Below are 24,738 nucleotides of genomic sequence, written 5' to 3'. Positions count from 1 at the left end.
TAATGGCCTCTTTGACTGGACAAACTACTTTACAAAGCTACTTTAATCATAGATGACGCCGGAGTCTTCTTTAATCAGGGACGCTGACGTCCTCCGGCTTCTTTCAGCGTCATCTCTCTCTTTGGCGCTGTGGCTCGATTACAGCCGCTTTGCTTAGCTCATCCTTGTCTTCTTGCTCTGAAGAGAATCTTTGACCAGTCCTGCCGACAGGCCCTTCTCTCCGGTATCTTCTTTACCGGGTTCCGGTATACCCCCTTGGGGATACCGGCTTAGCTTCACTTAGCCCAAACTCTTACCTTTGTGTTCCGGTAAGAATATTAAACCGGTATCTCGATGGCTCAAACCATCCGGTTTGGCATGCCTTTGGCATACCAGGGGTCATCCCCCCAACATATCCGCATAAGCCTTAGTCCTTGTGCTGTTCCTGTTATTCTAGTTCCTAAGAAAGATGGTACATGGCGTATGTGCGTAGATTGTAGAGCTATAAACAATATCACTATTCGATATCGTCATCCTATTCCCCGTTTAGATGAATTGAGTGGTGCTGCTGTTTTCTCTAAAATTGATTTGCGTAGTGGTTATCATCAAATTAGGATGAAAGAAGGGGATGAGTGGAAAACCGCCTTTAAAACAAAATTTGGTTTATATGAGTGGTTAGTAATGCCTTTTGGTTTGACTAATGCACCTAGCACTTTCATGAGACTGATGAACCATGTTTTGCGTGATTTTATTGGCAAGTTTGTGGTTGTGTATTTTGATGATATATTAATTTACAGCCGCAATGAATCTGATCATATTATACATATTCGACATGTTTTGCAAGTGTTGCGTGATAGTAAACTCTATGGTAATCTTGAGAAGTGCACATTTTGCAAAGATAAGGTTATATTTCTAGGTTATGTTGTCTCTAAGCATGGAGTAGAAATAGATGTGTCTAAAATTGAAGCTATTCAAAATTGGCCTACTCCCATGAATGTGAGTCAAGTTAGAAGTTTTCATGGTCTATCTGGGTTTTATCGCCGTTTTGTGCCCAATTTTTCTACTATTGCTGCACCTTTGAATGAATTGACTAAAAAGGGTGTTGCATTTGAGTGGGGCATTGCCCAAGATCATGCTTTTGATGAACTGAAACGATTGTTAACTTCTGCACCGTTGCTTGCACTTCCTGATTTCAATAAGCAATTTGAGATTGAATGTGATGCTAGTGGTATTGGAATTGGTGGTGTGTTGATGCAAGAGGGTCGCCCAATTGCATATTTTTCTGAGAAACTTTCTGGTGCTAAGTTGAACTATCCAATATATGATAAAGAATTGTATGCTTTGATTAGAGTTCTTGAGGTTTGGCAACATTATTTGTGGCCAAAGGAATTTATCATACATTCTGATCATGAAGCTTTGAAATATCTGAAAGCCAATCTACTTTGCATAGGCGTCTTGCTAAGTGGGTTGAGTTCGTTGAGTCTTTTCCGTACATTATTAAACATAAGAAGGGAAAAGATAACATTGTTGCTGATGCTCTATCTAGGAAGAATATGCTATTAACTCAACTTAATGTTAAAGTTCCTGGATTAGAGGTGTTATGTGATTTATATGCGACTGATCATGATTTTGCTGAACCATATCGCTTATGTGCTTTTGGTAAAGCATGGGAAAAATATCACATACATGATGGGTTCTTGTTTCGAGCTAACAAACTATGTGTTCCAGAATCGTCTGTGCGTTTGCTCTTATTGCAGGAATCACATGCTGGAGGTTTGATGGGTCACTTTGGGCGTGAGAAGACGCTACTCATGCTCGATGATCACTTTTATTAGCCAAAGATGAGGCGGGATGTGGACAGGTATGTGAAGAGGTGCATTACTTTCAACAAGTCCAAGTCCAAGCTGAAGCCTCACGGTTTGTATACTCCATTACCGGCACCTACTACACCTTGGGAAGATATTAGTCTGGATTTTGTGTTGGGTTTGCCGCATACTAAAAGAGGCCATGATTCTATATTTGTGGTAGTGGACAGATTTTCTAAAATGTCACACTTTATTGCCTGCCACAAAAGCGACGATGCGTCGCATATTGCTAACCTGTTTTTCAGGGAGATTTTTCGACTACATGGAGTCCCGAAGACTATTGTTTCTGATCGTGATGTGAAGTTCATGAGCTACTTCTGGAAGACACTTTGGGGAAAGCTAGGGACAAAGCTACTATTCAGTACTGCTTGTCATCCCCAAACTGATGGACAAACTGAGGTGGTGAATCGAACCTTGTCACAACTGTTGAGATCCATGATCAAAAAGAACCTGAAGGAGTGGGAAGAGTGTTTGCCGCATGTCGAGTTTGCTTACAACAGGGCGGTACATTCTACCACGGAGCTATGTCCTTTTGAGGTGGTGTATGGTTTTAAACCCATTACCCCACTTGACTTGTTGCCTTTGCCCATACATGAGAGAGTTAATATGGAGGCATCCAAGAGGGCAGATTTTGTGCGAAAAATCCATGTGAAGACTAAAGAGTTGATAGAGAAGAAAGGCAAGAGCAATGCTGCAAGGATGAATAAGAAGCGTGTGGCGACCCCGGAGAGTCAGGGCTAGACAAACCCAGACATCACATCTGGCATAAGCCTAACCTATATCTATAGGGCCTACAGGGTGAGAATCGGTAACACAACAGTGACTCTATGACTGAAAGCAAATATATTACAACTCTTAGCAGAGTTAAGATCCAAATTTATTACACGCAGAGGTCACTGACCACAATTCAACAAGCAACGGAAAGCAAATTATGTTATCTAGATAACAAGACTGCAAAGGGCCTAAGAGGCCATAACATAAGGCGACGTCCCAGCCCATAAGTCCCAGGCTGCCGCCTGAGGAACTCCGAACTACTCGTCGACGTCAAGGTAGAAGCCACCATCCATTGGAAGAACTTCGTCTGAAACAAAGCATGCAAGGCTGAGTACAGGGACTCAGCAAGACTTAGTACAACCTGTTAGCAAAGCGGGTATGCGAGGCTTTATGTGGAGCTTATTTTGCAGAAAGCCAGTTTTCCTTTGTAAACATGGGGAAGCAGAAGCTCGTCTATTCAGACCATTTTCAAAAGGGGTAAGAGAGCGATATCAACTCTAGCTCTAAGATCATCATGTTGAATCCACCGAATCTTCATCATCACCTGAACCTGTCACCTAGGATCACCCCCTCGACACCCTGAGAAGGGATCCTTAATCACACATAGATATCAAGTTTTACGATTAGGTTCAAGTTGTCTATGATCACAGAATCCATCACCAAGTCGTCCGTAACCGTGGTGACACGGCTTTTCGAAAAGATTTACCCTGCAGGGGTGTACAACTTTACCCACACGCGCCGACCGACTCTTAGCGCCGTCATGTACACGCTTCCTTGGCGTGTCGGTAGAGGGTGGTCGACCAAAACCTTTCCCTTACTTCACCTATTCCATGAGTCAAACTAACTGGGGAGCTCCGTCATCGTAGGTAGCCATTCTCCGAGGCGGTCCCGGTCATTGTGCGCAGGGGATCCAGTTCAATGCCTCCAGCATCCTTCACCCCGGCCACGCCCTTTATGATGCACTTTGAAAACCTTTTCCACCTTTCCCCCATGCGTATGGCAAATGGAACTCGCAAACTAATTGACTCATGGGTAAGCTAGGTAAGTTCGGGCCAAGGGGTTCCCATGGGCCCCGTGTGGCTGTACGCTCAGTCTTGGTTCCGAAGGAGAGAACTCAGGTCCTAGTATCGGCGAGAACGAGTCAAATCACCACATCCCCATGTGGCGGCCCATCCAAGCCTTTAGCATGTTTATTAACATCATCACTGATCTTACCACGTCATCCTGTCAAACTAGGTTCATTCGTAGCTCTGATTCATCAACCGGATGGATCAGACTTCAACAGCTAAGGATGGCTAAGCATAACACATATACGGCTCTAGCGATGCGAACAAGCTTAGACCTAGTTTTGCTAGGAGCGGTGGATCAGGAACTTTGGGCTACAAAGATGGAACATGCACACATAGGATATCTACCACTGCCGATAAAACATATTTGAAGCGAATGCAATATGTAAGAACCAGAATTAAAAGCATTTCGAAACCATATATGAACCAGGTTAGGGCTTGCCTTGTCCCTCGTTGTTCGGGAGCTGCACTTCGGCGGCGTTGATCTCAGGCTCGCGTTCGGTCCCTATCGAGAAGAACCAAATACCGGAAAGGAAGAGCACAATCAAGACATGGTATAATACAATGCACATACAATATGATGACATGTCATATTAAAGGGGTTTGGGTAAACCCTAGGTGCATCGACATAATTTAAAGGGGTTCGGCATCGATCCCGACATATGAGAGGGGTCGATTTAGGGTTTCTACTAGGGCTCATATTTAATTGGGTCAAACATGTATGAAACATGGATAAATAGCTAGGAAATGTTTTTCTGATCATTTTGGTATATAATTTTGTATTTTTCTGATTTAAAATGAATTACTTATGAATTTCCAGAATTTAATTCATTTTAAATCAATTTCTGAAAATTATACAAAAATAATAAAAGTTGGACCCACATGTCATAATTTTATTCTTTTATAAACATTTATGAAATTATTAAAATTCTGACCAGGGGACCCACATGTCATTATTTTTCTATTTACAGAAATTACAGAAATTAATAACTGAAAATACAGAAAATATATTTAAGAAAAGATTATGGCGTCAGCATGATGTCATGCTGACGTCCGCTGGCCATGAGCTCGCAATTGAGGTCGGCCGGACACCAATCCGGCGATTGGGAGGGCTGCTGGGGCGCGCGTGAGGGGGAATCGGCGCGGGTCGACGCGGGCGAGTTACTGGTGGCGGCGCCGCCGGCTATTGGCCACCGGAGCACGGCCGGCGGCGAGCCCAAGCGGCGGCCGGGTCGGGTGCTCGTGGGGATGAAACTAGAGGGGGAGAGGGAGAAGGCCGAGGGGACAGGGAGGTGTAGCGGCTCACCACGGGCTCGATGGCGTCGACGACGACAGCCGGGGACGCTCGCCGGCGCCGGAATCGAGCGGGGCAGGGCCGGCAAAGGGTTAGGGTTGGGGTTTCTGGGGGCGTCGAGACCGCGGGGAGGGGAGAAGTGGGGCTAGGGTTCTTCGGGGCGGCGGCGAGGCTTTATAGCCGCCGGGGGGGCAGCGGGATGCATCGGGGCCGGCCAGGCCATCGGGCGGCCATGGCGCTGCCAGCCAGCAGCTTGGGGGCGCGGGGAAGACGACGTTTTTCCAGAAAACCCCCTGGAAAAACTGTTGGGCTGGTGAGGGGTGCGGCTGGGCCACTTGGGCCGTTTTGGGTTGCGGCCAGAGAGGAAAAGAGAGAGAGAAGAGGTGGGCTAAGCCCAGGGAGAGAGAGGAGAGGGGCTTCTCTCTTTTCTTTATCTGTTTTTTTTCTTTTCAAATACCAAATTCAAATCAAATTTGAATCTGTTGAATTTTGTTTGAACTCAAAGTTTTCCAGAGAATAGGAAACGCACATAGCCTCATTGAATAACAACAATGCCATGTTGTCTAATTTTGCAAATCTTGAGAGATTTGAAAGTGAAACAAAAGAGAAGGGTTTGCATAGTTGGAAAATTGAGATGCAAATTTTGTTCAAACTCAAACTACATGCATGAGATGCACATTAACACTCATTTATTTATGATAACAAGGTTGGGATGTTACAACTCTACCCCCCTTACAAGAATCTCATCCTCGAGATTCCTAGATTTTAGAAAAGAAGGAAGGGTACTCAGATCGTAAACGATCTTCTCGTTCCCAGGTTGCTTCTTGCTCAGAATGATTAGACCACTAAACTTTCAGAAACTTGATGCTCTGACGTCGAGTTTTACGCTCGGCTTCATCAAGGATACGAACAGGATGTTGTCGATAAGTCAGATCCTCTTGGAGGTCAAGAGTCTCGTGATCAACACCACGGATAGGATCTTTGAAGCAACGCTTGAGTTGAGACACATGGAAGACATCGTGAACTTCAGGAAATCTGGGAGGTAACTCCAACTTGTAAGAAACATTACCACGCTTGGCAAGGACGTGGAAAGGACCAACATAGCGAGGACCTAGTTTGCCTTTGATACCGAAGCGACGGACACCCTTGAGAGGAGTGACCCGAAGATAAGCTTGATCACCAATTTCATACTTCACTTCTTGATGATGGCGATCATAATAGCTCTTTTGACGTGACTGTGCAGTTTTCAGACGCTCGCGAATGATGCGAACTTGATCTTCTGCTTCATTGATTATATCTGGTCCAAAGAATTTTCTTTCTCCAGTTTTGGACCAGTTCAAAGGAGTTCTACACCTTCTGCCATACAAAGCTTCAAAAGGTGCCATGCCCAGGCTAGATTGGAAGCTGTTGTTATAGGTGAACTCGGCAAATGGAAGGCACTTTTCCCAATCTTTACCGAAGGATATAACACAGGCCCTGAGCATGTCTTCAAGAATTTGATTCACTCTTTCGGTTTGACCACCGGTTTGAGGATGATAGGTTGTGCTGAAGGAAAGACGAGTTCCCATAGCTTGTTGAAAGCTAGCCCAGAACTTTGAGGTGAAAAGACTTCCACGATCAGAGACGATCTTCTTAGGAACACCATGAAGAGTGACTATCCGTGAGATATATAGATCTGCTAGTTGACTAGCTTTTATGTCTTCTCGGATAGGAAGGAAGTGAGCAACCTTGGATAGACGGTCAATGACTACCCATATAGCATCTTTTCCATTTTTAGTCTTGGGGAGACCGGTAATGAAATCCATGCCAATTTCATCCCATTTCCACTATGGAATTGATAGAGGTTGGAGAGTGCCAGCAGGTCTTTGATGTTCAGCTTTTACGCGACGACAAACGTCGCATTCAGCAACAAACTTAGCGATCTCTTGCTTCATCCCAAACCACCAGAATCTTTGGCGGAGATCCCGATACATCTTGGTACTACCAGGATGGATGGAGAGGGGTGATTCATGAGCTTCTTTAAGGATTAGCTCTTTGAGATCTGATTTATTCGGCACGACTAGACGCTTACCGAAGTAAACGGTACCTTGATCATCGATGGAGAAACATTTAGCAACTCCGCTAGCAATGTTCTTCTTGATCTCGGTAATGCCAGAATCTTGCTTCTGAGCCTTATTGATCTGGTCTTCAAGAGAGGGCTTCACCTCTAAATTAGCAAGGAATCCACTAGGAACAATCTCAAGGTTGAGTTTTGCAAGTTCATCATAGAGAGAAGGTTGTGCTTGCTTAACCATCAGATTGTTGCAATAGGACTTCTGACTTAGCGCATCAGCAACGACATTGGCTTTGCCGGGATTATAGTTGAGACCCAAGTCATAATCTTTGATAACTTCCAACCATCTTCTCTGTCTGAGATTCAGATCCGGCTGGGTGAAAAGATACTTCAGACTTTGATGATCCGAGTATAACTCGCAACGATTACCATAAAGGTAAGGTCGCCATTGCTTAAGAGCATGGATCACAGCTGCAAGCTCGAGATCATGAGTAGGGTAATTAAGCTCATGTGGTTTCAACTGTCGAGAGGCATAGGCCACCACATGGCCATCTTGCATCAACACACATCCGAGCCCTTGGAGAGAGGCATCGCAATAGACAACGAAGTCTTTGCTTGTGTCCGGAAGGACAAGCACAGGAGCAGTAGTCAGCTTAGTTTTCAAAACCTGGAAACTTTCTTCAGCCTTTTCTGACCATTCAAACTTCTTGTCTTTCTTGAGAAGATCGGTCATTGGCTTGGCAATCTTGGAGAAATTTTCAATGAATCGGCGGTAATAACCCGCCAGACCGAGAAAACTTCGAATCTCCTTAGCTGACTTAGGTGTCTTCCAGTCAAGAACGGCTTGAACTTTATCTGGAATGACTGCAACACCTTTTTCAGAGATAACAGGACCAAGGAATATGAGCTCTTTTAACCAGAACTCACATTTAGAGAATTTGGCGTAGATATGGTGCTCACGAAGCTTGGTTAGCACCAGACGGAGATGTTCATCATGTTCATCTTTGGTTTTGGAGTAGATCAGAATATCGTCGATGTAGAACATGACGAACTTGTCAAGATACTCCATGAAAACAGAGTTCATGAGCCGCATAAACGTGGCTGGAGCATTTGTGAGGCCAAAGGACATGACAGTGTACTCGTAAAGACCATAACGAGTTGTGAACGCTGTCTTTGGAATGTCCTCCTTGAGGATTTTTATTTGATGGTACCCTGATCTCAAATCCATCTTTGAGAAGACTGTGACACCGGACAACTGATCAAAAAGATCATTGATTATAGGAAGAGGGTATTTGTTCTTGATTGTCACTGCGTTGAGCGGACGGTAATCAACAACCAGCCGCGGAATGTTGGTATCTCTCTTCTTGACAAATAGGGCAGGGCAACCCCAGGAAGAAGTACTGGGTTGTATGAAGTTCTTCTCTTCCAACTCCTCTAACTGCTTCTTTAGTTCAACCAACTCTTCCGGAGGCATACGATATGGTCTCCGGGAAACAGGGGCAGTTCCGGGAACCAACTCAATGACAAAGTCCACACTTCGATCAGGTGGCATGCCAGGTAACTCTTCAGGGAAGACATCTGGAAAGTCACGGACCACCCAGACATCGGAGATTTCTGGTTTAGGCAGGGCTTCAATGGAATACAACTCGGCTTCAGGGGTAAACCTTGCCGATGGAGGTATTGCGGATGGAGCCCAGTATAGAATGCTTTTGCCAGAAAGATCGGTTAGTACAATAGACCTGGCTGAACAATCAATGACAGCCTTATGCTTTACTAGCCAATCCATGCCCAAGATGACATCAATGTCAGTTGACTTGAGGGCAATGAGATAGGTGGGAAACAACAGATGCCCTATACTGATTATAACCTCAGGGGTAATCCCGATGGTTTGCCAATGGGAACCAGGAGTTGTGATCTCTAGAGGGGAGGGCATTGTCTCGAAGGGTATATCATGCTTTTGTGCAAACTCTTGAGATATGAATGTATGCGATGCTTCGGAATCAAACAGAACTGTAGCTAGGACTGAGTTTATATAGAGCGTACCCATTAGGACGCTTGGATCCTCTTCAGCCTCATCAGCAGAGACATGGGTCAGACGGGCACGACTAGAGGGATATTTGTCATCCTTCTTGGGCTGAGAATATCCACGACCAACAGACTTCTGGGGGAACTCCTTTGAGTAGTGGCCAGGCTGACCACAGGAGTAGCAAGCACCACTAGGCACAGTACCCATGGCAGGACGATAGCTTGAACCACCAGAGGGTGGTTTAGAGTTATTGCCAGAAGACCTTGGGGCATAGGGAGCACGAGGTACAGCACTGTAAGGGATCCAGACTCGACGCTTCTTGTTGTGAGAGGAAGACGCACGAGAATCACCTTCTTCACGCTTCTTGGATTTTTCCATGTCCTTCCTTCCATTCTCCATCAGAAGAGCATGGTTATGCAGGTCTTGGAATGACTGGAAGGTGAAAGGCAACATCTCATAGCGAAGCTCAGGGTTAAGTCCCTTGCGGAACAGATCTTGCTTATCAGCATCATCAACCACATCACGTGGTGCATAGCGAGACAGCTGAGTGAACTCACGTCCATATGTCTCCACATCCAGCTTCCCCTGACTGAAGTCCAGGAATTCCCTCCTTTTGATGTCCATGACAGTCTTGGGGATATAGGCTGCACGGAAAGCTGTGACAAACTCCTCCCAGGTAACATCATGTCCTGGCGCTTGAAGAGCCAGAAAACCTTCCCACCAAGAACCAGCTGCACCTTCTAACTGGTAGGTGGCGAAGTTCACGCGTTCACCTGGTGGAACATGAAGAGCGTTGAACTTGCGTTCGATGGTGCGAAGCCAATCATCAGCATCAAGAGGCTCCTTGGGGTGGGTGAAGATAGGAGGCAGTGCACGGATGAAGTCCCCAAGTGTGACACAATTGTCGGGACGACGCTCTGTGTTTTGAGCTACACGCTCCAGGAGTTGTTCATTCCTCAGGCGGTTGGTCTCAATGTTGTTAAGAACCTGCGCCATTGTGGGAGGTGGCGGCAGTTCCTGGTCAGCATTGTTTTGTCCACGTCGGTTACGACCACGACCACGACCAGCCATCCTGAAGAGAAAGACAAAGATCATGAGAAACAGATTCCTTGGAAAGAATTGAACGGAATAATAACATTCACTGAATGGAAGGAGCAAGATTCAGATCAACTAATGTAACTTTAGGAACACTAAGTTAAGCAACCAAGTATGGAGTACTTTTAGAGAAAACAACCCAAACTCGTAGATCCTATAAGTTTGGAAATATCAGGGTAGAGGTAAAACCTTTTTCAATCAAAACAAGGTAAGATGACTCAGCATTGGAATGACACTAGATAAGGAGTAAAAAGAATCCTATTCAGATGCTTTTGCAAATACTTTTAGCTTTCAAATAGTTTTCACAACTACTAGACTCAACATCGACCAGTCGAAAGGGTTTCCTATAAGCAGTCCTGCTCTGATACCAAAACCTGTGGCGACCCCGGAGAGTCAGGGCTAGACAAACCCAGATATCACATCTGGCATAAGCCTAACCTAGATCTATAGGGCCCACAGGGTGAGAATCGGTAACACAACAGTGACTCTACAACTGAAAGCAAATATATTACAACTCTTAGCAGAGTTAAGATCCAAATTTATTACACGCAGAGGTCACTGACCACAATTCAACAAGCAACGGAAAGCAAATTATGTTATCTAGATAACAAGACTGCAAAGGGCCTAAGAGGCCATAACATAAGGTGATGTCCCAGCCCATAAGTCTCAGGCTGCCGCCTGAGGAACTCCGAACTACTCGTCAACGTCAAGGTAGAAGCCACCATCCGTTGGAAGAACTTCGTCTGAAACAAAGCATGCAAGGCTGAGTACAGGGACTCAGCAAGACTTAGTACAACCTGTTAGCAAAGCGGGTATGCAAGGCTTTATGTGGAGCTTATTTTGCAGAAAGCCAGTTTTCCTTTGTAAACAGGGGGAAGCAGAAGCTCGTCTATTCAGACCATTTTCAAAAGGGGTAAGAGAGCGATATCAACTCTAGCTCTAAGATCATCATGTTGAATCCACCGAATCTTCATCATCACCTGAACCTGTCACCTAGGATCACCCCCTCGACACCCTGAGAAGGGATCCTTAATCACACATAGATATCAAGTTTTACGATTAGGTTCAAGTTGTCTATGATCACAGAATCCATCACCAAGTCGCCTGTAACCGTGGACACGGCTTTTCGAAAAGATTTACCCTGCAGGGGTGTACAATTTTACCCACACGCGCCGACCGACTCTTAGCGCCGTCATGTACACGCTTCCTTGGCGTGCCGGCAGAGGGTGGTCAACCAATTCCCTTACTTCGCCTATTCCATGAGTCAAACTAACTGGGGAGCTCCGTCATCGTAGGTAGCCATTCTCCGAGGCGGTCCCAGTCATTGTGCGCAAGGGATCCAGTTCAATGCCTCCAGCATCCTTCACCCCGGCCACGCCCTTTATGATGCACTTTGAAAACCTTTTCCACCTTTCCCCCATGCGTATGGCAAATGGAACTCGCAAACTAATTGACTCATGGGTAAGCTAGGTAAGTTCGGGCCAAGGGGTTCCCATGGGCCCCGTGTGGCTGTACGCTCAGTCTTGGTTCCGAAGGCGAGAACTCAGGTCCTAGTATCGGCGAGAACGAGTCAAATCACCACATCCCCATGTGGCGGCCCATCCAAGCCTTTAGCATGTTTATTAACATCATCACTGATCTTACCACGTCATCATGTCAAACTAGGTTCATTCGTAGCTCTGATTCATCAACCGGATGGATCAGACTTCAACAGCTAAGCATGGCTAAGCATAACACATATACGGCTCTAGCGATGCGAACAAGCTCAGACCTAGTTTTGCTGGGAGCGGTGGATCAGGAACTTTGGGCTACAAAGATGGAACATGCACACATAGGATATCTACCACTGCCGATAAAACATATTTGAAGCGAATGCAATATGTAAGAACCAGAATTAAAAGCATTTCGAAACCATATATGAACCAGGTTAGGGCTTGCCTTGTCCCTCGTTGTTTGGGAGCTGCACTTCGGCGGCGTTGATCTCAGGCTCGCGTTCGGTCCCTATCGAGAAGAACCAAATACCGGAAAGGAAGAGCACAATCAATACATTGTATAATGCAATGCACATACAATATGATGACATGTCATATTAAAGGGGTTTGGGTAAACCCTAGGTGCATCGACAGAATTTAAAGGGGTTCGGCATCGATCCCGACATATGAGAGGGGTCGATTTAGGGTTTCTACTAGGGCTCATATTTAATTGGGTCAAACATGTATGAAACATGGATAAATAGCTAGGAAATGTTTTTCTGATCATTTTGGTATATAATTTTGTATTTTTCTGATTTAAAATGAATTTCCAGAATTTAATTCATTTTAAATCAATTTCTGAAAATTATACAAAAATAATAAAAGTTGGACCCACATGTGATAATTTTATTCGTTTCTAAACATTTATGAAATTATTAAAATTCTGACCAGGGGACCCACATGTCATTATTTTTCTATTTACAGAAATTATAGAAATTAATAACAGAAATTACAGAAAATATATTTAAGAAAAGATTATGGCGTCAGCATGACGTCATGCTGACGTCAGCTGGCCATGAGCTCGCAATTGAGGTCGGCCAGACAGCAATCCGGCGATTGGGAGGGCTGCTGGGGCGCGCGTGAGGGGGAATCGGCGAGGGTCGACGCGGGCGAGTTACTGGTGGCGGCGCCGCCGACTATTGGCCACCGGAGCACGGCTGGCGACGAGCCCGAGCGGCGGCCGGGTCGGGTGCTCGTGGGGACGAAACTAGAGGGGGAGAGGGAGAAGGCTGAGGGGACAGGGAGGTGCAGCGGCTCACCACGGGCTCGATGGCGTCGACGACGACGGTCGGGGACGCTCGCCGGCGCCGGAATCGAGCGGGGCAGGGCCGGCAGAGGGTTAGGGTTGGGGTTTCTGGGGGCGTCGAGACCGCGGGGAGGGGAGAAGTGGGGCTAGGGTTCTTCGGGGCGGCGAGGCTTTATAGCCGCCGGGGGGCGGCGGGATGCATCGGGGCCGGCTAGGCCATCGGGCGGCCATGGCGCTGCCAGCCAGCAGCTTGGGGGCGCGGGGAAGACGACGTTTTTCCAGAAAACCCCCTGGAAAAACTGTTGGGCTGGTGAGGGGTGCGGCTGGGCCACTTGGGCCGTTTTGGGTTGCGGACAGAGAGGAAAAGAGAGAGAGAGAAGAGGTGGGCTAAGCCCAGGGAGAGAGAGGAGAGGGGCTTCTCTCTTTTCTTTATCTGTTTTTTTTCTTTTCAAATACCAAATTCAAATCAAATTTGAATTTGTTGAATTTTGTTTGAACTCAAAGTTTTCCAGAGAATAAGAAACACACATAGCCTCATTGAATAACAACAATGCCATGTTGTCTAATTTTGCAAATCTTGAGAGATTTGAAAGAGAAACAAAAGAGAAGGGTTTGCATAGTTGGAAAATTGAGATGCAAATTTTGTTCAAACTCAAACTACATGCATGAGATGCACATTAACACTCATTTATTTATGATAACAAGGTTGGGATGTTACAACTCTACCCCCCTTACAAGAATCTCATCCTCGAGATTCCTAGATTTTAGAAAAGAAGGAAGGGTACTCAGATCGTAAACGATCTTCTCGTTCCCAGGTTGCTTCTTGCTTAGAATGATTAGACCACTAAACTTTCAGAAACTTGATGCTCTGGCGTCGAGTTTTACGCTCGGCTTCATCAAGGATACGAACAGGATGTTCTCGATAAGTCAGATCCTCTTGGAGGTCAAGAGTCTCGTGATCAACACCACTGATAGGATCTTTGAAGCAACGCTTGAGTTGAGACACATGGAAGACATCGTGAACTTCAGGAAATCTGGGAGGCAACTCCAACTTGTAAGAAACATTACCACGCTTGGCAAGGACGCGGAAAGGACCAACATAGCGAGGAGCTAATTTGCCTTTGATACCGAAGCGATGGACACCCTTGAGAGGAGTGACCCGAAGATAAGCTTGATCACCAATTTCATACTTCACTTCTTGATGATGGCGATCATAATAGCTCTTTTGACGTGACTGTGCAGTTTCAGACGCTCGCGAATGATGCGAACTTGATCTTCTGCTTCATTGATTATATCTGGTCCAAAGAATTTTCTTTCTCCAGTTTCGGACCAGTTCAAAGGAGTTCTACACCTTCTGCCATACAAAGCTTCAAAAGGTGCCATGCCCAGGCTAGATTGGAAGCTTCAAAAGGTCCCATCTAGCACCCGGTTAGACCGGCCGCCAGACCGGCCAGCCCGGTCCCTGGCCCGGTTGACCGGGTGCCAACCGGATGCGATGCATCGTACCGGATCAAAATCGGAAAACCTCGCAACTTTCCGTTTGCCGCCCGGTTGACCGGACGCCAAACTGGCCGACCCGGTCCCTGGTCCGGTTGACCGGATTCCAGACCGGATTCGTCCGAGTCTGTCTCGGCCAGATCTATTCTGAGTCGGTTATTTTTGTATCTTTTCGACCAGAACTCGTCCCGGACGCCTATATAAGTGCCCAGGACGCCCCCCTAGCTGCTTTAGACCACGTTTAAGATAAACCCTAGTTCTTAGTTGTTTGCTCTAGCAAAACTATTGAATCTCTACACCATATTGCTTGATATTGTGTAGATCCTGAAAAAGTCTTGTGTGATCTGCTGTTCCATTGGGAATTAGACGGTTGCAACTTACCGCTTCGTGGTCGGCGGCTACATGCGCAAGTGTGTGGAGTTGCGAATATCTTGCAGGGTTGAGAGTTGTTGCATTGGCGACAGGGACCAATCGAGAGATCTCGTTGCGTCATACAAGTTATCTTCCACTTCATCGTCGTGTATCTCCGCTGCCATCACCCCGTGATCATCATCACCACCCTTGCTTACTGAGAAGATCGGGCCACCCCTTATCAAATTGTTTACTAAAACTATGAATGAACAATCTACCTTGTTGAAAAATATAGGAAATCAACTTGAAAATTTGAATATGGAGATTTCGGGTTTGCAAACTAAGATTTCAAATGCTGAAAACCGAATCTCATACATGTCTGCGTCACAATCTTCCTTAATTAATAAAATGGCTGCTAAACCCGAGGATATTGATAATAAAATTGTTACTACAACAAATGCCATCCAGGTTAGAATTAATGAGAATATAAGATTGATGGCCGAATTGCGTGCTAGGTGGGAGAAAGAAGAAATTGCTAAAGAGAATAAGATAGCTAAAGTTTGGACTATTACCACCACTAGCAATGAAAATGCTTCACATGTTGCTACACCTCCTACTATCAATGGTAAAATGATTGGTGTTGGCAATGTTTCTATTCCTAATGCAAAGCTTGCAAAACTGCCTGAAACTGCTGAAACTGCTTGTGATAGAACTGCTGAATTTTTTTCAAATGTTGGGGACAATTATCCCATTGCTTTAGATCATAATGGTTTGGATTTTGATGATTGTCACATCTGTGAAGTTATAAAGTTCTTACAAAAACTTGCTAAAAGTCCCAATGCTAGTGCTATAAATTTGGCCTTTACAAAACATATTACAAATGCTCTCATAAAAGCTATAGAAGAGAAACTAAAACTTGAAACTTCTATTCCTAGGAAGTTAGAAGTGAAGGAGATATGCCCTAGAGGCAATAATAAAGTGGTTATTATTTATATATTTATGTTTATGATAAATGTTTATATATCATGCTATAATTGTATTAACCGAAACATTATTACATGTGTGATATGTAGACAACAAGAAGTCCCTAGTATGCCTCTTAAACTAGCTTGTTGATTAATGGATGATTAGTTTCATAATCATGAACATTGGATGTTATTAATAACAAGGTTATGTCATTGTATGAATGATGTAATGGACACACCCATTTAAGCGTAGCAGAAGATCTCGTCATTAAGTCATTTGCTATAAGCTTTCGATACATAGTTACCTAGTCCTTATGACCATGAGATCATATAAATCACTTATACCGGAAAGGTACTTTGATTACACCAAACGCCACTGCGTAAATGGGTGGTTATAAAGGTGGGATTAAGTATCCGGAAAGTATGAGTTGAGGCATATGGATCAACAGTGGGATTTGTCCATCCCGATGACGGATAGATATACTCTGGGCCCTCTCGGTGGAATGTTGTCTAATGTCTTGCAAGCATATGAATAAGTTCATAAGAGACCACATACCACGGTACGAGTAAAGATTACTTGTCAGGAGACGAGGTTGAACAAGGTATAGAGTGATACCGAAGATCAAACCTCGGACAAGTAAAATATCGCGTGACAAAGGGAATTGGTATTGTATGTGAATGGTTCATTCGATCACTAAAGTCATCGTTGAATATGTGGGAGCCATTATGGGTCTCCAGATCCCGCTATTGGTTATTGGTCGGAGTGAGTACTCAACCATGTTCGCATAGTTCACGAACCGTAGGGTGACACACTTAAAGTTGGATGTTGAAATGGTAGAACTTGAATATGGAATGGAGTTCGAATATTTGTTCGGAGTCCCGGATGAGATCCCGGACATCACGAGGAGTTCCGGAATGGTCCGGAGAATAAGATTCATATATAGGATGTCATTTTATGTGAATTAAAATAATGCGGAAGGTTCTATGGAAGGTTCTAGAAGGTTCTAGAAAAGTCCGGAAGAAACCACCAAGGAAGGTGGAGTCCCACCGGGACTCCACCTCCCATGGCCGGCCAACCCTAAGGGGGAGGAGTCCCAAGTGGACTCCCCAAGGGGGGCCGGCCACCCCCTCCCAAGGAAAGGTGGAACTCCCACCTCTAGTGGGAATCCTAGCTTGGGTAGGTTTCATGAGTTATGGAAGGTTTTGGTTTGGGGTCTTATTCGAAGACTTGTAGACCAACTCTTGGTTGTTCCACCTATATAATGAGGGCCAAGGGGAGGGGGCCGGCCACCCCAAGACCACAAGCTGGCCGCCCCCCTTGAAGTGGCCGGCCACCCCCTCCCAAACCCTAGCCGCCCCCCTCTCCTCCATATCTCCCGCGTGCTTTAGCGAAGCTCCGCCGGAGTTCTCCACCACCACCGACACCACGCCATCGTGCTGTCGGATTCAAGAGGAGCTACTACTTCCGCTGCCCGCTGGAACGGGAGGTGGACGTCGTCTTCATCAACAACCGAACGTGTGACCGAGTACGGAGGTGCTGCCCGTTCGTGGTGCCGGAGCGATCGTGATCAAGATCTTCTACGCGCTTTTGCAAGCGGCAAGTGAACGTCTACCGCAGCAACAAGAGCCTCCTCTTGTAGGCTTTGGAATCTCTTCAAGGGTGAGACTCGATAAACCCCTCGTTGCTACCGTCTTCTAGATTGCATCTTGGCTTGGATTGCGTGTTCGCGGTAGGAAATTTTTGTTTTCTATGCAACGTTATCCTACAGTGGTATCAGAGCCGTGTCTATGCATAGATGGTTGCACGAGTAGAACTCAATGGTTTTGTGGGCGTTGATGCTCTTGTTATCTTTAGTTTGAGTACTTTGCATCTTTGTGGCATAGTGGGATGAAGCGGCTCGGACTAACTTTACATGACCGCGTTCATGAGACTTGTTCCTCGTTCGACATGCAACTTGTATTGCATAAGAGGCTTTGCGGGTGTCTGTCTCTCCTACTATAATGAAGATTCAATTTACTCTTCTATTGAAAACATTAGTATCAACGTTGTGGTTCATGTTCGTAGGTAGATTAGATCTCTCTCGAAAACCCTAAACCACGTAAAATATGCAAATCAAATTAGAGACGTCTAACTTGTTTTTGCAGGGTTTGGTGTTGTGATATGGCCATAATGTGATGATGAATATGTATGAGATGATCATTATTGTATTGTGGCAACCGGCAGGAGCCTTATGGTTGTCTTTAAATTTCATGTTGAGTAGTTTTTCAAAGTAGTTGTAAAGGTTGCTACATGGAGGACAATCATGAAGACGGCGCCATTGACCTTGACGCTACGCCGACGATGATGGAGATCATGCCCGAAGATGATGGAGATCATGTCCGTGCTTTGGAGATGAAGATCAAAGGCGCAAAGACAAAAGGGCCATATCATATCACATATAAACTGCATGTGATGTTAATCCTTTTATGCATCTTATTTTGCTTAGATCGCGACGGTAGCATTATAAGATGATCCCTCACTAAAATATCAAGATAATAAAGTGTTCATCCTTAGTAGCACCGTTACCATGACTTGTCGTTTAGAAGCATCTCGTGATGATCGGGTGTGTTAGAATCAACAAGTTCATACAACGGGTGCAAGACAGTTTTGCACACGCGGATACTAAGGTGGCCTTGACGAGCCTAGCATGTACAGACATGGTCTCGGAACAAGTGATACTGAAAGGTAGAGCATGAATCATATGGTTGATATGATGAACACTTTGAGTGTTCGCCATTGAAATCACACCTTGTCTCGTGATGATCAGACATAGGTGCGGTGGATTTGGTTCGTGTGATCACTAAGACAATGCGAGGGATATTGTTTTGAGTGGGAGTTCACCTAGATTTTTAATTATGTTGAATTAAAATTTGAACTCAATTTGTCATAAACTTAGTCTAAACTTTTGCAAATATATGTTGTAGAGATGGCATCCCCAATCAATTTTAACCAGTTCCTAGAGAAAGAAAAACTTAAGAGCAACGGTAGCAACTTCACCGACTGGTTCCGTCATGTGAGGATCTTCCTCTCTGGCGGAAATCTGCAATATGTGCTTCATGCACCGCTAGGTGACCCTCCTGCAGAAACTGAAACCGATGAAGTAAAAGCTGTTTACGAGACTCGGAAAATTCGGTACTCTCAAGTTCAGTGTGCCATCTTGTGTAGTCTGGAATCCGATCTTCAAAAACGTTTTGAGCACCACGATCCTCATGAGTTGATGAAAGAGCTGAAAGCTATTTTTGAGACTCATGCGGCCGTGGAATGCTATGAAGCATCGAAACAATTCTTCAGCTGCATGATGGAAGAAGGCAGCTCCGTTAGTGAGCACATGCTCGCCATGACCAGGCATGCGAAGAAACTCAGTGACTTGGGAATAGTGATTCCTAACAGACTGGGGATTAATCGTGTCCTTCAATCACTGCCACCAAGTTACAAGAACTTTGTGATGAACTACAATATGCAGAACATGAACAAGGAGTTACCTGAACTCTTTGGCATGCTAAAAGCTGCTGAGATTGAGATCAAGAAAGAGCACCAAGTGTTGATGGTCAGCAAGACCACCAGTTTCAAGAAACAGGGCAAGTCTAAGGGAAAATTCAAGAAGGATGGCAAGAAAGCTGCCACGCCTCCTGTGAAACCTAAGAACTGCCCTAAGCCTGATGCTGAGTGTTATTACTGCAAGGAGAAGGGACAATGGAAGCGTAATTGCTCCAAGTATCTGGCTGATCTGAAGAGCGGCCTTGTCAAGAAGAAGAAAGAAGGTATATCTGATATACATGTTATAGATGTTTATCTCACTGGTCCTCGTTCTAGTACCTGGGTATTTGATACTGGTTCGGTTGCTCATATTTGTAACTCGACACAGGAACTAAAGAATAAACGGAGACTACTGAAAGATGAAGTGACGATGCGCGTTGGAAACGGATCCAAGGTCAATGTGATCGCAGTTGGCACACTTCCTCTACATCTACCTTCGGGATTAGTTTTAAGCCTAAATAATTGTTATTTTGTACCTGCGTTGAGCATGAACATTATATCTGGATCTTGTTTAATGCAAGACGGTTATTCATTCAAGTCTGAGAATAAAGGTTGTTCTATTTTTATGAATAATATCTTTTATGGTCGAGCACCAGAAAAGAATGGCTTATTTCTGTTAGATCTCGATAGTAGTGATACGCATATACATAACGTTGATGCTAAGCGAATTAAATTAAGTGATAACTAGTAAATTTGCCCATGCGTTGCACCGGGTAAAAAACCACCCAAATGCACCAGCAAATCATCCGTGATGACACTTCTTATTTGTGACACCATCGACAAAGGTGCTCTTATTTTCTCCTACTCATGACCAACATAATTAATCGAATGAAAAATAGCAATGCAAAAAGTAGACTCCACATTGACTACTTTGTTCCGGACACTACATTTTTGTATGGTCTCCTCGTCGCAATTTGTTTGTTTACATCTCCGCTCTTGATAATATCATCTGCAATTTTAGCTCCTCTTTGCTACATTGCGAACACATATTTAAGAACACGCGTAGAACAACACAGTGTACATATTGTAGTCTATAGTGTGCCAGGGACTATATTTAAAACATCGAATTCAATATATAGTATGAGAAAATAAATCAGAGATTCAGCAAATCATAGGGTAGCATGAAAGATCACAATGTCCAGAATTTTTACGTCCTTGAACAAGTATGACACCTACAGATCACATTATCACAAAAAGAACCGGAACCAAAGTAGCAAAAATTGCGAAGTAAATCATCAGACAATCCCTATGTCTGCATGGCTAATCCATGTAACTATGAAGACAAAGAAAATTGTCAATTGATCTACCACCATTAGTTTAATTCTCTAAAATAATGCGATGGACATATACTGAAGCATGAGAACACTGAACGCTAATAATCGCTGAATCTAGATTACGCCGCTTGTCAAGTGACATAGCGAGTTCATCTCACGTTATCAACCTAATCTGCATGAAACAAGCAAGAGGTACTTCATTCCAACGCGCACTCAATAATCTCAGAGCAGGGCAACGCCGTTGTTTCAAGAGAAGCCCATCCATATCCGTGAGCAGCTGGATGATGGTCTGCTCCTTTTCATTATTTTCACCACCTATCCTGGCACCATGCTGCCTTCGATGGATTCGATCTTATCTGAATACCATGCACTGGCGCCTTGCCGTTGACCTTCTCGAGCAGTTTGCAGATCCTTCACCCTGGATGTGGCCACTCAGACGAAGTGCTCGACGAACTCCGACGCGGCGCTGGAGAAGAACGGCTCCCCAGCGCGGTGTACTTGTCAGTTTTCTTCAGAAAACTTGACATTCTCTTGCAGCTCGAGATGGCCTGGTCGGCGCGCCTCGGCAACATCCTGTAAACTGACTCCAGTCTTTGGCACCTCCTGGAACTTGCTCTTCGAGCGTGGGCGCCGTCCTTGCTTAAGTTGTTTTTCCCCTCTCAACGTCCTCCTAACCAATAGAACTTACTTTTTTTCTTGACCAATACATATAATACAACCGAACCTAGAACAAGTATCATGAATAACATCCACAAACATCTTTAGAAATAGACTCAGTAATCCAACCTCGAACGGATTAAAATACTGTAGAAAGAAAGGTGCAAAAAGCAAAAATGAAAAAAAAAAGTTATTACATAGACTATAACCTCACTATTAGGAAAGGTTGATATCTTATACTATCTCCCCAATCATATTGCAAGAAATTAAAGTTTCTACAGTCAACAATGTTATTTCACAGTTAAATACATGATCTCTAACTGTGGTCATATTGATCCTATTACCGTTGTTGAAAGAGCATATAAAGAAGCGACGAAGTAAAATTATTTGCTTGTGGATTATGTTATTGTAGCAGTGAAGGTCGAGACATAAATTTTTGAACAAATTTTTTTGTTAACCAACAAACAGCAGAATATATTTTGATGTAGATTGCTCGGAAGCACAACAACGCTGCCAGCAATTCCTGCAAAGCAAGCTTTAATTACATCCATATTGTAGTAGTTCCAAAGAGATAGTTCGGTCAAATTTAAACAGCAAGATTTGGAGAAGCAAGACCATGATTGTTTTGATAAACAAACACTAAATCCACTGGGCTTCTTTAAATTGATGAAATCAGTAGTTGGCCTATGTGATTCCCGATTCCAATCAAATGTGTCGTTTAGATTCTGGAACATCCTATGAGTAAACTTAGTCCCAAATCCTGTATATTTTAGACCGATCTGATGTATGAAATACAATATGTTTGAGACTACTAACCTGGAGCATCACGGCACCAACCATGGCCTGAACTGCTACCGCTCGTGAAGCACGATTATGTCAATCGCTTCAGGCTCTCCGCATACTACACCACGTCTGAAATTTGCCCCGCTTTGCCAGCAGTCGTCGTTCAAATAACACCATCGCACTCATACCCATATTTCCTCTGCTTCAGTTGCTGATAACCTTAAATATTTCTTTCAGAGAACATCACCCTCCTGTTCAGCTGCTCATCTACATATTTGACCATATGTGCTCCGCTCCTGCCTGCTGCATCAGGCCGATGGCGGCCTTGGCCATAGTCGTCGCCCCTTGCCGGCTAACACTGGGTTCGGCGGCATGGTAAAGAAAGGATCGACGACGACCTTGGGCAGTTGGGCTATGCTCCTCCCGGCCCTGGTCGATCTGGGCATAGCCTCTGCGACGGGTATTGGGATTATGTCGATGCAGTCGGGAGGTGGCGGCGACTCCCGCAACAAGAGGCAGCCGAGTCCCTGAGCTGGGCGGCGTGAAATCAGGAGTGGTGGGAGAGCCGGTGCGCCGCCGTGGCGCCGACGAATTTGGAGCACGCCAAAATCGATGGAGGAAACGCTAGGAGCGCTAGATTTTTAAGCCAGGATTTACTTCCTTTCTTGTGTCAGAATTGGAGTCTCGATTGGATCTAGCAATCTCTCTCCCGATCCCGACGGAGAAACATAGACCGACCCTTTTAGCAATGAACCGGTATAGTATCACGTTGTTTTAGACTTACCGGTGGCGCAAGGGTGTATTTAATTACAACTTCAGGGGTAAGTACGGACGGACGAACAAGAAACCTTATTTTCTTTATTATTAGTTATAGATTCTACTTATATGTGGCACTGTCGTCTTGGTCATATTGGAGTGAAATGCATGAAGAAACTCCATAAAGATGGATTACTTGAATCACTTGACTTTGAGTCACTTGATAGATGCGAAGCATGTCTAATGGGAAAAATGACTAAGACTCCATTTTCTGGTATGATGGAGCGAGCTACTGACTTATTGGAAATCATACATACCGATGTGTGCGGACCAATGAGCGTAGCATCGCGCGGTGGTTATCGTTATGTTCTAACCTTCACAGATGATCTGAGTAGATATGGGTATATCTATTTCATGAAACATAAATCCAAAACTTTCGAGAAGTTTAAGGAATTCCAAAGTGAAGTAGAAAATCAACGTAACAAGAAGATTAAATTTCTACGATCTGATCGTGGAGGTGAATATCTGAGTTATGAGTTTGGCATGCATTTAAAGAAATGCGGAATACTTTCACAATTGACACCGCCGGGAACACCACAACGAAACGGTGTGTCCGAACGTCGTAATCGAACTCTCTTAGATATGGTTCGTTCTATGATGTCTCTTACTGATTTGCCGTTATCATTTTGGAGTTATGTATTAGAGACAGCCGCATTCACTTTAAATAGAGCACCATCAAAATCCGTAGAAACGACACCGTATGAATTATGGTTTAATAAGAAACCTAAGCTGTCGTTCCTGAAAGTTTGGGGTTGCGAAGCCTATGTAAAGAAGTTACAACCGGACAAGCTAGAACCCAAAGCGGAGAAACGCGTCTTCATAGGATACCCTAAGGAAACTATAGGGTACACTTTCTATCACAGATCCGAAGGCAAAATCTTTGTTACTAAGAACGGAACCTTTCTTGAGAAAGAATTTCTCAATAAAGAAGTGACTGGAAAAAAAGTAGAACTCGATGAGATTGATGAATCTATACTCGTTGATCAGAGTAGCGCAAAGATCGAAGTTGTTCCTGTACCACCTACACCGGCAACAGAGGAAGCTAATGATAATGATCATGAAACTTCGAACGAGGAAACTACTGAACCTCGCAGATCGACAAGGGAACGTGCCACTCCTGATTGGTATGATCCTTGTCTAAATGTCATGATTGTAGATAACAATGATAAGGACCCTGCGACGTATGAAGAAGCGATGATGAGCCCAGATTCCAACAAATGGCAAGAAGCCATGAAATCTGAAATGGGATCCATGTATGATAACAAAGTATGGACTTTGGTAGACTTACCTGATAGCCGAAAGGCTGTCGAGAATAAATGGATCTTCAAGAGAAAAACAGATGCTGATGGTAATATTACTGTCTATAAAGCTCGACTTGTCGCAAAGGGTTTCCGACAAATTCAAGGAGTTGACTACGATGAGACTTTCTCACCTGTAGCGAAGCTAAAATCTGTGAGGATTTTGTTAGCAATAGCTGCATTTTTCGATTATGAGATTTGGCAGATGGATGTCAAAACGGCGTTCCTTAATGGAGACATTGAGGAAGAGTTGTATATGGTACAACCCAAAGGTTTTGTCGATCCTAAAAATGCTGACAAAGTATGCAAACTTCAGCGTTCAATCTATGGACCGAAGCAAGCATCAAGAAGTTGGAACCGACGCTTTGATAAGGTGATCAAAGACTTCGGGTTTATACAGTGTCATGGAGAGGCCTGTATTTACAAGAAAGTGAGTGGGAGCTCTGTAGCATTCCTGATATTATATGTAGATGACATATTATTGATCGGGAATGATATAGAACTATTAAGCAGTGTAAAAGGTTATTTGAATAATAGTTTTTCAATGAAAGACCTTGGTGAAGCATCGTATATATTAGGCATCAAGATT

This window comes from Lolium perenne, chromosome 2 (assembly GCF_019359855.2).
Source record: "Lolium perenne isolate Kyuss_39 chromosome 2, Kyuss_2.0, whole genome shotgun sequence".
In the NCBI taxonomy this organism is placed as follows: Eukaryota; Viridiplantae; Streptophyta; class Magnoliopsida; order Poales; family Poaceae; genus Lolium; species Lolium perenne.
The sequence above is the reverse complement of the archived record's forward strand: the minus strand, read 5'-3'. Positions refer to the sequence as shown.